Source organism: Panthera tigris, chromosome E1 (assembly GCF_018350195.1).
Source record: "Panthera tigris isolate Pti1 chromosome E1, P.tigris_Pti1_mat1.1, whole genome shotgun sequence".
Lineage (NCBI taxonomy): Eukaryota > Metazoa > Chordata > Mammalia > Carnivora > Felidae > Panthera > Panthera tigris.
In genome coordinates this window covers 10318857-10332176 of record NC_056673.1, presented here as the reverse complement: position 1 = coordinate 10332176, position 13320 = coordinate 10318857, and the positions used below count along the sequence as shown (strand labels likewise).

At 53.9% G+C, this 13320-nt stretch overlaps 1 pseudogene; it reads left to right on the top strand.

Moving 5' to 3' along the window:
- Positions 1–572: 572 nt before the first annotated feature.
- LOC122233680 lies at positions 573–5028 on the top strand (annotated as a pseudogene).
- The last annotated feature ends 8292 nt before the right edge of the window (positions 5029–13320 follow it).

Below are 13320 nucleotides of genomic sequence, written 5' to 3'. Positions count from 1 at the left end.
TCGCACACACCCTGCGCACTCGCCGCTCCCCACATGCACGCACAGACCTGGTCTTCGCGCAGAATCCCAAATGCTCCCCTGGCTTGTGCACCTGCTGCGTGATGGATATTCCTTCCCTCATTCTGTCGAGCTCCTAGCGCAAATTTCTACAACCTGCACACTAAACAGTAAAGTTAGCTGCCACGGACAAAGGGGAAAGAGAAGACGTTTTATTACCATTGTAATTATTAGGATACGACCCAAAAAAGGCAGGGCAACGGGTAAAAGCCACCACAACGCCCTAGTAATAAGCTCATCACCGGTATTTATATTGTTGATCCTCGAGTGCCTTTTCTGGTTCTCCTCACCTTTGGCCCCTTCTTGGCTGGTTTGGCTTCCGCTTCTGAGAGTGCGGCCAAAAACCTTCCTTCAGGGCACCTGGGCCTCAGGAGTCTCTTCTGACACCTGCTGTCCCCAGACAGGGAGCCATGTGGTGGGAGCAGTGACCCCACCAGCCTAAGTCCACTGCCTTACTCCTGCAGCAGCAAAGTGACTTCTGTGGTCAGATCCATGTTTCGTGGGAGTCCCCAGCGATGGGGGTGGGGGTGCCCTCCGTGAACCCCGTGGGTGTGGGGCAGGCGAGCAAATCTAAATCCAAAGTCTGGTTTAATGAAGGCAAACCCGCCCCCACCAGGATGGAAGGTATTTGGTGCAAATGGCCTGCATCCAGCACCTTCCGACTGCTTCCGGTCAGGCTTTATCCGTGCAGACCAGTGGGGCACTAAGCCGCAGCAGGTCAGGGCCAGCTCGTTCTCCAGAAGGCAGCTCCTTGGTGGGGCGTCCCCAAAGCATCTCCCACAATATTCCCTAGCATTTTTGCATAAGCTAATAATTCCTACATTTCCTTCTGGATAAAGCTATTCTTTCTCACACTCCTTTCAGGCCCTGGGTGGGTGTCCAGGCCGGGGTGGGGGGTGGGGGGTGGTTAGGAACAAGGCATTAGGGCCCCGGTGGCATTGCAGGGTCGCTGCCTCAGGCCCAGGGGCACGGTGGGATCTGCTTCCTCCAGGAAGAGTCCTCCAAATGCTCCCACGTGACTGTGCTTCCAGACTTTTTCAAGGAACACCCTACACCCCACTACTAACCCCCCCCCCCCCACCGCCTCCCATAAATTCTGCTGCGTGTCTGTTCAGCCACCTGCAGACTCAGCCTCCCAGTCTGGTTTTCTGGGACTCCAGCTGCGACAGCCAACGTGGAGCGCCGTCCCCCAGGGAGGTGAGAGCCCAGGGGTGTCGGCGCCCCCCCGCCAAGTTGTCCAGCACCACGGGGATCAGTGTGCCACCCTCCTGTCCCGCATCCCCTGCGGCCTCAGATAAGCAGACACCACATCGATCAGCAGTTCAGTTCCCGGTATCAGGACCGTGAATCCCCGGTGACCTCGCGGAGCCTGTTACTTCCCTGGTGACCTTCCTCCCAGGGGCGTGGTGACCTACAATGTCCTGCCTCGCATCAATTTCAGTTTCGGGGTCAATCACAGTTCTCTGGTGGAAACAGGAGGAGCTGACTTGAGATAATGCCCGAAGAGCGAGGAGGTGGGGAGGGGGAGGGAGGGAATGCCCAGGGAATAATTATTGGCCGGTGATGATTGGCTGAAGAAAGCTGAGCAGCCAGCCGTGGAAACAAGAGAATCAGGGCACCTTTGGACCCAGGGCTTTTAAGACAAGCCCCTGAGATGACTCAACTCCAACACCTTCAGTCCCAGAGGCCAATTTCTGGGAAACAGGAGCAGGAGCCAGCCAGCGCTGGGAAGGGAAGAGGAGTGGGTGGCAAGGGGTGAGCTGTGCCCCCTGGATGGGGCAGGGGGCTCCCCCCAAAGACAGGCTGCTGTACAGATAAGTCACCCGCATGTCCTGCATAGGAAATGAGCCCCACACGTACCGTCTTAAGTCAGCCACCATTTGTATGACGAGTCTACTAGGCTGCTGGGATCAGCTGGCTCTTTTGGTTACAAGTTGGTAGGGCCGGCCCGGCCCAGCCTGGACAGTTCCAGAAGGGGGTGCCTGCTGTCGGTAGCCCGCTCTGCTGAGGCTGGCATACTGCCCACTTGCATCTTCCTTCACAGGGCCTCCCTGGGCAGCCTGGGCTTCTCACCACACGGGGTTGGCTTGAGCAGAGAACATTCCAGAAGTGCCTGGAGGAAAGTACGCTCATGTCAAGACACAGCCTGGGAAGTTACATAGGTCACTTCTGCCCGTTGGCCAGAGCTAATCACAGGGCTTGCCCAGACCTAACGGCTTCTGCTCCCCGATGGGAAGAATGGCAGACCAGCTGTCACCTCTGTGACTCTGCAAAGGCACACTCGCTCCCCTCCCCCCTCCCGTCTCTGCTCTTCCTGTCTCCTCTCCCCTGTCCAGCCCATTCCCCCCGACCCCCCCCCCCCCACCCCGCAAGCGTGGAGCAGATTAAAGTCTCCTGCACACAGTGGGGAGGGGGGCTCAGGCCTGCCCAGGACCCGCCACAGGGAGGAAGGACCTAAGCTCACAAAGTCCTGGGAACAGTAGGAGGCGGGAAAAGGAAGAAGGGGAAGGGGGAGACATTGCAACACACCCCCGAGGTTAAGGAGGCTTTCTTTTTTTTTTTTTTTTTTTTAAGACTTTATTATTTTTTTTATTTTTTTTAACGTTTATTTATTTTTGAGACAGAGAGAGACAGAGCATGAACAGGGGAGGGGCAGAGAGAGGGAGACACAGAATCTGAAACAGGCTCCAGGCTCTGAGCTGTCAGCACAGAGCCCGACGCGGGGCTCGAACTCACGGACCGCGAGATGGTGACCTGAGCCGAAGTCGGCCGCTTAACCGACTGAGCCACCCAGGCGCCCCTAAGGAGGCTTTCAACCAAGGAGTGGGGGGCCTGAAGTTGGTTTCCACTGTTCGCAAGGCACCTGGAGGGCTCACAAGAAGGGCTCAACTCACAGCCATGGGGTAAGGAGACAGGTCTGGAACTGCACTAGAAGCCACTGGCCCGGACAACTCACATGGCCCAGAAAACTCGGGGGGGGGGGGCGGCTCAGGCCCCCGCACCTGCCACAGGCCAGCAGCAGCAAATGCCAGCACAGAACTTGGAGGACGAGTCCTGTTGGGGGTGGGCCCGGTCCCTGGATCTGCCGTTGGGTAACTGATTGGCCGGGGCGGGGGGGGGGGGGGGGGGGGGGGGGGGGGAGGTCCTGCCAGACACCGTGGATGTTGGAGCCTCTGTTAACCTTTCTTCACTTGGTTACACTTTACCAGGCCTGAACCTGTTATTTGCCCTTTGGCTGCCCGGATCCCCGCACCCCCCAGGCCGGGGAACCAGAGTTTCTCTCTCTGACCCCTTCTCACTGCCCTGTGACTGGAGGACTCCCAGTTATCCACTGGGAACAGTGGGGACTCTGGCCTTCTGGTCCCTCAGCTCCACACATCTTCAGAACAAAGGACAGCTGGGAAGGATAAGGTCAGCCTCCTGCCTGTCCCCAGGCCTCCAGCTGAGCGGTGACCAACATCTGCCTGACCAAAATGCCTGAGGTCACCCCGGCACCCCCAAGGCAGCTGCCTCCTTCTCTCTCTGCCTCCACCCAGCACCTTTTCCCTCCAGGCCTCACCCCTTCCTTCTTTCCCCCCTCCCTCCTCCCACAAAGCTTCACGGGGCATCTTCCCCACAGAAACGCCTAGAGCCCAGTCCTGACAGGTAAGGGAGAGGGACACAGCCAGCTGTCAAAGCCCCAGCAGGCACAGCGAGGCCCCCACCTAGGCCCTGCCAAGGGCCAGGCTCCAGGAGCCAACGATGGTGGGGACATTTCCGACTGGGAAAACGTTTGCAGGAATAAAAACGAACATTATTCGGCACTAGACAGAAATGAGCTCTCAAGCCATGAAAGGACACCGAGCAACCTTAAATGCAGGTTGCTAGGTGAAAGAAACCAATCCGGAAAAGCTGTCTACTGTAGGATTCCAACTATAGGACATTCCGGAAAAGGCAAAACTATGGCGACAGTAGAAGGATCTGTGGTTGCCAGGGCTTAGGGGAGAGGGAGGAATGAACGGCAGGGAAGGAGGACTTTTAGGGCAGTGAAACTATTCTGTATGATAGTAGAATTGTGGATCCATGTTCTTGTATATTTGTCCAACCCCCCAGAACACACAACATCAGGAGTGAACCCTAATGTAAGTTACAGACTTTAATTAATAGTATGTACTAACATTGGTTCCTTAGTTATAATAAATGTATTGTCCTCCTGCAAAGAATCAATAATAGGGGAAACTGGGGGAGATGGAGAGTGGAAATAAAACTCTACATGTTCTGTATAATTTTTATATACACATAAAAATGTTGTAAAAAGTAAAGTCTATTATGGCCGCCTGGGTGGCTCAGTCGGTTGAGCGACCGACTTCGGCTCAGGTCAGGATCTCACGGTTCGTGGGTTCGAGCCCCGAGCTGGGCTCTGTGCTGACAGCTTGGAGCCTGGAGCCTGCTTTGGATTCTGTGTCTCCCCCTCTCTCTCTGCCCCTTCCCTGCTCCCATTCTGTCTCTCCCTCCAAAAAAAATAAATAAAACGCCAGCGCCGCCTCTAGCTCTCCGAGCTCCAGCCGAAGGAGAAGGGGGCTAAGTGAGGAGGTATCAGCGCCACGGCTCAGACTGCCCGCAAATGGACCCGGGGGGTAAAGCACCGTAGAAGCAACTGGCTGCAAAAGCCGCTCGCAAGAGTGCGCCCTCTACTGGAGGGGTGAAGAAACCTCATCGTTACGGGCCTGGTACCGCGGCACTCCGCGAAATTAGACAAACTTCCGATCCGCAAACTTCCTTTCCAGCGTCTGGTGCGAGAGATTGCTCAGGACTTCAAAACAGACCTGCGCTTCCAGAACGCGGCTATCGGTGCTTTGCAGGAGGCAAGGGAGGCCTACCCGGTGGGCCTCTTGGAAGACACCAACCTGTGTGCCCATCCGTGCCAAACGTGTGACAGTTATGCCAAAAGACATCCAGCCAGCGCGCGGCATACGCGGAGAACGTGCTTAAGAATCCACTCCGATGGAAAACATTTCATTCTTTGAAAAACAAAAAATTTTTTTTTCTCTTCTTCCCATTGTTGGTAGTTCTGAACGTTAGATCTATTTTTTTTTCCCCCATGGGGTCAGAAGGTACCGAAGTATGTGATTGCAAATGGAAAAATCGGGGACAGAAATCAGGTATTGGCAGTTTTTCCATTTTCATTTGTCTGTGAATTTTTATTTAAAAAAAAATTTTTTTTAAGCGTTTATTTTTGAGACAGAGACAGAGCATGAACGGGAGGGGCAGAGAGAGAGGGAGGCACAGAATGTGAAACAGGCTCTAGGGTCTGAGCTGTCAGCACAGAGCCCGACACGGGGCTCGAACTCAAAGACCGTGAGATCATGACCTGAGCTGAACTCGGACGCTTAACCGACGGAGCCACCCAGGCGCCCCTGTCTGTGAATTTTTAATACAAATGCGGGGACATAAAGCATGAATGCAAGTCGGAATGCTTCAGTGAACACGTTTCAGCAGTTCAACTTTATAACAATTATAAATAAACCTGTTACATTTTTCTGGACGGCACCTAAATGGTGTTTGTAGCATTTTTATCGTACGGCAGATGCCATCCATTCACTATACCTTTCTGAGTTGTCCTACATGCAAGTACATGTTTTTAATGTTGTCTGTCTTCTGTGCTGTTCCTGTAAGTTTGCTATTAAAATACATTAAGCTAGGGGCGCCTGGGTGGCTCAGTCGGTTAAGCGCCCGACTTCAACTCAGGTCACGATCTCACCGTCTGTGAGTTCGAGCCCCGCGTCGGGCTCTGGGCTGACGGCTCAGAGCCTGGAGCCTGCTTCCGATTCTGTGTCTCCCTCTCTCTCTGCTCCCCCCCCCCCCATTCATGCTCTGTCTCTCTCTGTCTCAAAAATAAATAAACGTTTAAAAAGAAATTAAAAAAAATTAAATTAAATACATTAAACTAAAAATAAATAAATAAAATAAAACGTCAAAAAAAATTTTTTTAAGTCTATGAAAAACAGTAGACAAGGGGCGCCCGGGTGGCTCAGTCGGTTAAGCATCCCATTCTGGATTTTGGCTTAGGTCATGATCTCGTGGTCGTGGGATCAAGCCCCGTGTCGGGCTCTATGAGTGTGGAGCCTGCTTGGGATTCTCTCCCTCCCCCTCTGCCCCTCCCCTGCCCCCGCTTGGGCACTCTCTCTCTCTCTCTCAAAAAATAAGAATAAAATAAATAAAATTTTTAAAAAGGTAATATTTGCTGAGATTTCTAAGGAAAATGCCCTCCCCCCCCCATGCACCTTTAGTTTAAGAACACAGTGGTGGCACCCTTCACAGCCACCGAAAAGTGGAGACACTCGGGCGTGCATCAGCTGATAAAGGGAGGAACAAAGAGAGGTCCAGCCAACACTGGAATTTTATTCCGCCATAAAAACGCATGGAGTACAGACACCTGTTACATTGTGGATGAGCCTTGAAAACAGGCAAAGTGAAAGAAGTCAGTCACAGGGGCGCCTGGGTGGCGCAGTCGGTTAAGCGTCCGACTTCAGCCAGGTCACGATCTCGCGGTCCGTGAGTTCGAGCCCCGCGTCAGGCTCTGGGCTGATGGACGGCTCGGAGCCTGGAGCCTGTTTCCGATTCTGTGTCTCCCTCTCTCTCTCTGCCCCTCCCCTGTTCATGCTATGTCTCTCTCTGTCCCAAAAAATTAAAAAAAAAAAACAAAAAAAAAAAAACGTTGAAAGAAGTCAGTCACAAAAGACCAAATAGTATACCGTTCCACTTAGATGAAATATCCAGAAGAGGAAGCGATTTCCAGGGGCTGGGGGAGGGGAGGGGGGAGCTAAGGAGTCCAGGGCTTCTTTAGGGGGTGATGACAGCGTTCTCCAGTTGTGAATATAATGTGACTACACTCAAAGTTATTGAATTATACACTCGAAAGGGGTGAGCTATAGCTCAATAAAGCTGTTTATTCTTTATTAGTTTTGTTCAATGTTTATTTTTGAGAGCCAGAGAGAGACAGAGTGAGAGCGGGGAAGGGGCAGAGAGGGAGACACAGAATCTGAAGCAGACTCCAGGCTCTCAGCACAGAGCCCAACACAAGACTCGAACCCACAAACCATGATCCACAAATCCACAAACCAGATCATGACCTGAGCCGAAATCAAGAGTCGGCTGCTTAATGGACTGACAGCCCCAGGGGGGTTGACCCCATGCCTGGCGCGGGGCCAGAGGCTCTGACAGATTGTGTGAACCAGGCAAAGTCCACACTGGGGCCGGGCTGAACCCGATTCAAACCCCAGGTCCGCCTGGTGCCACCAGGCCCAGCAGGTGCATTTGGAGGTCCTGAAGGACGGAGAGACAGCAGGTAGGGCCAGGCCAGGCCAGCTCACCAGGAGCCCAGGACCAGAAGGAGCAGAAGCGGGCACTCGGAGGGGGCGGAGGGAAGGAGGGGTGGCGAGCGGCCCCATTTGTGGGGCGCAGCGAGGTGCTTCACTGGCAGGAGGCCCTCCAGAACATCAGCCCCAGACATCTGGACGTTCCTGGTGCCACTGCAGGATCCCGAGCCAGGATACCAGAGTCCTCTGCCTGTCAGGATGAGCAACTCCTCGGAGGGAGAGAGCGGAGGGGTGAGACCAGTCCAGGGCTGTCACAAGGCTTCCAGAGGGCAGAGAAGAGAGAGGGAGGTGGAGAGAGGGCTATTCACGTCTCCCAGGCCAGGACCACCCTTTCCTTCCTCAATATTCCAGGCCCTTGGTGGCGGTGCTGGTGTGAATCAAGATTTCTCCTTTGCCCTTCACTCACCTGGGTCCTCCTTGTTTAGAAATTTCCACAATTTCCGAATCTAACCCTCAGGAGTTGTGCTTTTTAAAATTCCCGTCTCGGGGAGACAAGCCCCGGGAGCTGTTCTGTGCAAAGGCACAGAGGCACAGAACGTCCCAGAGGCACGTTCATTGACAAGCACGTTTTTTTTTTTTCCCCTTGAGTTCTTCTACATGCCAGGGACTGTTCTAGCACCTGCCCTGGGTGAAGTCAAGGCCTCTTCCTGGTATGGGAAGAAAAGGGGTAGGAGGTCGAAAGGCCCATGCCCCCGTGTCTGGGAAGTGGCGTCAGACCTTCCGTACCCTGAGGCATCAGAAGGGACAGCTGGGGGGCTGCTCGTGGGTGAGGGGCCGGGCGCTGGAGCCCCTGGGCCTCCCCCTTGCTCCCCACTACTTCCCTCTCCCCCAGGACGTGTCTGCTCTGCCCCAGAGCCCTCCTCAGCTTCGAACTTAAGGAATCACAGAAGCACCCACACCTTTGAAATGTGCCGAATCCCTGGAACAGGAGAGAGCGAGGGAGGGAGGGATCCCCCCGTTGGAGGATTTGGTGGGCTCAGAGATCTCAGCTCCCAGAAAGGCTTATCCTAGGGGGAACCGCATGGTCAGGAAGCAGCTGTTTGTGCTGTAGGAGCCCAGGGACTTCCTCGGCCTTGCCGGACGGGGTCTGTCTGGCCACCAGCAGGAGCCATCCAGGGAGCAGGGCCTGAAGGCTTGGGCGCAGGGCTGCGGAGATCCCTCCCAAGGGCTGCCGGGGGACTAGGGACCACTGTTGTCCACAAGCAGGGAGTGACTGGGACTGGCCTCACGCAAGGGGCTCTCTGAGGTCAAAGCAAGGCCGAGCCAGTGCACCTGCCTCGGGCGCTAGAGCGTGACCCAGCCGGGAGCGCAAACAGGAAGCTGGGCCCTGGCTCCAGGCGGCCGAATGGTGGGAATAAACTTGGCTTTATGTAAAAACAAGCCGTAATTCAGCCCAGCCTGTGCGCAGATGGCCCGGATTACTGAGCCCGGGGGACACTGCCCGGTCACGCTGGTGGGCAGGGGCAGCTCGTGGACCTCGCCCAGAGAGAGGCCACCCAGGGGACACCAGGCCCCTACCCCCTCACAGTGCCCGGAAGGGGGTGGTCCTGTGTGCCACGTGATCGCCTCCAGGCTGGGCCACTCAGATTCACTCTCCTGGGACTTTGCCCTTGGGCCTGACCGAAGGTTCCTGGTGAAGAAGGTGGCCGGAGACCTGTAAGTTTGGAGAAGCTGGCACCTGCTAGGCCTGGGCACCGCTGTGTGAAATCCCAAGCTAAGAGGGTCACTGGAGCCCTAGGTGGCAGAGGCAGCCGATTTGGAAGGAGCAAAGAGAAGAGCAGACCCAATGAGGCAGAGACATGGGTCTTGCCCATGAAGGGCCAAGGAGGCTCCCCAACCACCTAGCAAGACCTTTCCTGACCCGTCAGGTCGCATGCCAGCCTGGGAGGGAAGAGTGCATCCCTACTTTTCCCTCACTCCCGTCCCCCTTTCATGAGGTAGTTCGTTGAACCCCACTGTTTGCTCAGGGCAGCGTCACTTCAACGAAACGAGCACAACATTAGACCGAAGTCTAATGTCTTCGCAGCCCATTTAAGCAAACCAAACCCCAAGCCTATACATGCTTCAAGGTTAAGAAGTCAAAACCTAAGGACGAGGCTCTCCCCGGGGCTCCCGTCTGGAGTGTTCCTAAGCATTTCCGGTCTAGCCCTGCCTGATTCGAGTAGATTTCGACTCAACTACACTCTTCCCAGTTTTTAACCGGGCCTCATTTTGTCTTTCAACCGGAGACAGGGAAGTCTGTAAGGGCAGCTCAGTTACATCAGGCGGGTTAAATCCTGATTCTGCCACGTCCGCAGAATGTGGGCAAGGCACTGATTCTCGTCAGGTTTGTTCTTCCTGACAAGGCGTGACATAAACGGAATGACCCCCCGGTCCAGCCATTCCACTTCTGGGTGTAGACCCGAATGAATTGAAAGCAGGGACTCAAACATGCTTATACGGTCCTTGTTTACAGCAGCGTTACTCATCATGGCCCGAAGAGGAGACAACCCACGTGTCCGCTGAGGGACAAAGGATCAAACAAAACGCAGTCTACACCTATGATGGGCAGTCATTCATCCTTAAAAAGGAAGGAAATTCTGACACGGGCCACACGACACACGTGAACGTTACAAATGTTGAACACACACCATGTTAGGTGAAGCAAGTCAGTCTCAAAAACATAAACGAGATACCTTGGGGCGCCTGGGTATCGCGCGCCCTCAACCAGTCGGTTGAGCGTCTGACTTCAACTCAGGTTGTGATCTCACGGTTCGTGGGTTCGAGCCCCACGTCAGGGTCTGTGCCGACGGCTCAGAGCCTGGAGCCTGCTTCAGATTCTGTGTCTCCCTCTCTCTCTCTCTCTCTCTCTCTCTGTCCCTCCCCCGCACACACTCTCTCTCTCAAAAATAAAAAAAATAAGCATTAAAAAAATTAAAAAAAATAAATGATACACCTCTACGAGCTACCTAGCAGAGTCAAAGTCACACAAAGTAAAATGGTGGGTGCCGGGGGCGCCTGGGTGGCTCAGTCGGTTAAGCGTCTGACTTCAGCTCAGGTCACGATCACGTGGTCTGCGAGTTCGAGCCCCGCGTCGGGCTCTGGGCTGATGGCTCAGAGCCTGGAGCTTGCTTCCGATTCTGTGTCTCCCTCTCTCTCTGCCCCTCCCCCGTTCATGCTGTGTGTCTCTCTCTCTCTGTCTCAAAAATAAATAAACGTTAAAAAAAATTAAAAAAAAAATGGTGGGTGCCGGGGGCTGGGGGCAGGGGAGGATGGGGAGTCGTTTAGTGGGGATAGAGTTTCAGTTTGGCAAAGCTAAAAAAAAGGTTCTGGAGATCGGTTGCACAAAAATACGTAATACGTAACCCTACTGAACGAAACACTTTAAAACCTTGAAGATGACTAATTTTATGTTGTGTGTATTTTTTTTGCCACAAATTAAAAATGAAAAAAATCTAAACCTCACAGAAGGTGTTGCTACAAGAAGTCAACGAGCTAACGTACACAGAAGTGCCTGGAACATAGTAGACATTTAATAGATATTAGGGACTTTTTTCTTTCTTTCTTAAAATCTGGTCCTTGACTCGTAATATGGTAAAAAAAAACACAAAAACATAGACTCTGGTGGGGCGCCTGGGTGGCTCAGTCGGTTAAGCGTCTGATCTCTCAGGTCATGATCTCTCAGGTCATGATCTCACAGTTTGTGAGTTCAAGCCCTGCCTTGGGTTCTGTGCTGACAGCCCAGAGCCCTTCTCGGGTTTCTTAAGTAGGTTGCATAATCTTCATAACAAATGTTGTGATGGGCGGTACACACTTTTTGGAGAAGGAGAAGCGGAGGAGGAGAGGAAGATCCGAGAGAGAAAACGTGAGCTGTGCGTGTGGCCTTTCATCCCTACAGATTTCACGCAGACTATGTTTGCGTGGAGTGTAGGAGCATATGTGTCGATGTCAGGGTGCGTGTAGAAACAGGCGTCCCATGTTGGAACATGCGCGCACGGGCGAGCAGCACTGGACCCGTTATCGAATTTGATCTTCTACCGACCTTGCCAGGTAGATAGGCTTATTTCTGATTTACAGATAAGAACACGAAAGCCAAGTCCTTGCTCAAATAAAGTGGCAGGGCCGGAATGGGAGGCTGGATCTGTTTTATACTGAAGTATATGACTTTCTACTACATCTGGGGTGAGAGCTTTTCTCCGGCCTGCTCCCGGCTGCACGGAGAACCACAGACGGTTCAGCGGAAAACAGTGCTCCGATTAACTCGTGATGTCTGCCCTGGGCCTGGGATACAGGAGTCATGGTTCGTCTGTCCTGCGGTCACCTTCCAAACCTCGTCACACTGGGCACGGCTTTGGAGCAGAAAAGGGGAGAAAACTTTTTTCTGTCTAGCAGCTGTTTGGCCTGTTCTCTGAAAAAGAACTCAGTGTTGGAATATTCCTCCAGCCAGGGCACAGCTGGAGTGGGTGCTGGGCCTTCTGTGGTCTCACTCCTTCGCCCTCCCGACACAGAGAAGTTGTTATCCTAGTTTCTTCCAGTCCCCGACCCTGTAAACTCCTACTAGGCAGACAAGCTTCAGGGGAACAGAGAGCTGTTGTCTTTCAAACGAAAGAGCCACCAGCACGAACATTTATTTATCAGAAGATCACATGAGGACTTGTGAGCTCATGTCTGGCCCTGACTCAAAGGGAAGATGTTCTGTGAACGTAGCACCCTGGGACCAGGCCTGGGCAGCATTCCCAGCATGGATGAGGCAGTTGTTCCAGAAGCTTGGCACCTGTGGGGCACCATTGTCATATGAGGGAACAGGGGGTGTGATCTTTCTCCCCATCTTGCTATTTAAAAGCCTGGGTCAGGGGCGCCTGGGTGGCTCAGTCGGTTAAGCTTCGGCTCAGGTCATGATCTCGCGGCTCATGAGTTCGAGCCTCGCGTCGGGCACTGTGCTGACAGCTCCGATTCTGTCTCCCTCTCTCTCTGCCCCTCGCCCACTCATGCTCTGTCTGTCTCTCTCTCTCTCCTTCTGCTTTGCCAAGAGGCTGAAGCCAGTCTGAAGAATGGACAGAGGCCTAGAGCAAGCTCCCAGATCACTTGGCCTCTGGCAGAGGGGTAGAGAACTTGAGGGCCAGGCAGGAACCAGGGGCAGAGGGTCCTGTCTGATAGTGAGCATGGTTGGAAGATGTGCATGGGGATGGGTGGGGGGTCGGGAGGGCGCGGGGCTGCCCCCAGGCACTCCGCATTCTGGATCTCGCAGAAGGGAGTGGCCGGCGAGAGACTGCCAGCATCTGCCTGTCCTCTTTCTCCTGGCTCTGAGCCTGGCCAGCTGCTGCACACGTGGCTGCTTTGCCTGCCCAAACAACCCATATCGCCTCTAAGGAATTCGGCAGTGAAAGCCACACCCAACCGGTGTTTTCAAGATTTTGTACAAAGTCAAAGATGCGGGTTATATCACACCCCTGGCCTGACAGACAACAGTTGCTGGCCTGGCGTGCGGCCAGCAGGAGCCGGGAGGGCAGGGCGTTGGGAGAGGCTAGTGCTGAACGAGGGCCTTGGTCGTCCAAGGCTACTGCTGGGCCACCCTCTCAGGGCCATTCTGTCTCTCCTCCCTGCAAACTCCACCGTGCCAGTGATCTCCAGCGCCTATTTGCGAATAAAGGGACTGGCCCAGGCTCGGGGAACCCCAGGAGAAAGCAGCAAAAGTAATAACTAAAATTAATCAGCCCCTCACAAGGCAGCCGGCCCGGTGCTTTCCCTGCAATCACTCATCCTACCCTCACACTAATCCTACGAGTTAAGTGCTAACCCCAAGAAACAGGCTGCAGGGGCTCAGTCATCTGCCCCAAGTTCCCAGTGCTGCCCAAGGTCAGCTGGCTCTCAGCATCCATTTCTGCTTCCTGCTGGCAGCTTTCTTTCTTTGTTTTTTTTAATGTTT